This window comes from Panthera pardus, unplaced genomic scaffold (genome assembly GCF_024362965.1).
Source record: "Panthera pardus isolate Hobbes unplaced genomic scaffold, ASM2436296v1 HiC_scaffold_16, whole genome shotgun sequence".
Classification (NCBI taxonomy): Eukaryota; Metazoa; Chordata; class Mammalia; order Carnivora; family Felidae; genus Panthera; species Panthera pardus.
Window position 1 is genome coordinate 142,886,582 of NW_026526721.1, and position 1,800 is coordinate 142,888,381.

Below are 1,800 nucleotides of genomic sequence, written 5' to 3' on the forward strand. Positions count from 1 at the left end.
ACCTCAGTCAACATGGGGGGACATCTTCCCAGTTCTCAGATAATTTCTGGCAATGTCAGGTCACTGAAGGGAGTCCCTGGGCTGAACTTCTTAGGGTTATTCCTTCTGAAGGATTGTAGGGGTTGTTACCTGTGAGATGTCACTAGTAGACATCATTAAAATCAGAAGTCAGCAACGATATTTGGTTAGCCTTCCTGTTCCTCGGTATGCTCCTCACTCCTCAAAAGGAAAATTAAACTCGACTTGCCAGTTGGAAGTATTCTAAAAGTTCTCTGAGATGACCATGCAATATAGAGGAAAGAATATGGCCAATGAGACACAGACTCGTTTTTAGGTTCGGCCACACTAGCTAGCCTGGCCAATTTTTACTCTTTCTGAGAAACAGTTTGTTTTTCATTTGCAAAAAGGGGATAATAATATATCATTTGTTCTCAGGACTGAAGGGATTGATGTACGTCCAATGCCCATCATAGTCATTAAGTAAATGGCTGTTGAGGCATTGCTGGAAATGCCAGAATATGATGTTCCTCAAATGAAACTTATATCATTCATTCCTTCATTCATTCGTTCATTTTTTCAGCAAGCCTGTAAGGTGTTTTGAATGGGTAGGCAGAGGGGAAAGTGATGAGCAGCTGCAATCCAAGAGAAAAACTCTTGGTCATTAAAGTTATTCCAGGCATAGCAATGGGACCTGGGGCTGGCCTTCCCTGTCAATGGCTTCTCAGGGCACCGTTATTAAGACTCAGAGCCAGCTGAAGTGGACCCCGGACCCAGCCCCAGTGCTTTCCCTCTGACCTCCTGTGTGGAGTGAAGAGCTGATCCTTGATGCTCTGAGTGTATGGCGGGAAGTGCTCTCAGGATGTTTCATGTGGGGGCTCCCTTTCCACTCTTTGCCCCTCTGGTGACCACTAACACCACCAAGAGAAACTTGGGAAGAAATATCAGCAAACCCGGACCCCAAGTCGTCCCGAGGGTCACTGACTCACGGTCTTAGGACTTACTTCAACAGCCTCAGGATCTAAGGCTGACTTCAGGGCCCCGGGGCCTGGCATCATGGAGCCTCTACATACGCAGACCCACCATGTGGTGCCTTGGTCTCCTCCATCTTGTTTTGTTTTGTCTAAGTGCTACATGCCAGGCACCAAGATGGAGGCACTGCCCTCAAGATCACAGCATAGGGGGCATGACAAGCAAATCACCAACGTCTAGTGTAATCAGGGTTGAGAGATGGGGCTGAGGGTGTGGGAAGGGGTGTGATGGGGAGGCAAAGAAAGCTTCCCAGGGAGAGCCCTGGGAGAAGAGGGACTCCTATCGTGGTTCCACCACTGGCCCATGAACAGAAACACCCTGAGGCCGGGCCCTACTCTGCAAAAGGGCACTCAGTAAGCCACACAGCACCAGGTACCAGGAAGTAACACAAATCAGTGGAAAGAAAGATGTGTATGAAAGCTCCAGAGTTTGGAAAGGACAGGATGAGCTCTTCCAACATGGGGAAATGCTTTCAGCGGTTCCTCTCCCTGTACTATCAATGACCAGGGCTCTGGCAGCCCAGAGCACTTTTGAATGAAAGAGTCAAATGAAACTTTTAGAGCCTTCTCTTCCTCTTCATAGGATTCTATTGGATTTACATGACAGAAAACTCAAAATATCTGTGACAAAAGCCAGATAGGACTCAACTTCTCTAATCACATGAAAGAAATGTGAAGTAGACAATACCAACCAATATTGCCTTTCCATGAGAATCAGGGGCTCAAGTACCTGTTACTGCGGTGTTCTAATGATGATTTGCTATTTCCCTTA

At 47.0% G+C, this 1,800-nt stretch overlaps 1 non-coding gene across 1 annotated transcript; it reads right to left on the minus strand.

Moving 5' to 3' along the window:
• Positions 1–1,439: 1,439 nt before the first annotated feature.
• On the minus strand, positions 1,440–1,571 carry LOC128777496 (small nucleolar RNA SNORA71). The gene has a single exon (XR_008422743.1). It is a non-coding gene; the product is annotated as a small nucleolar RNA SNORA71 (small nucleolar RNA).
• Between the last annotated feature and the right edge of the window lie 229 nt (positions 1,572–1,800).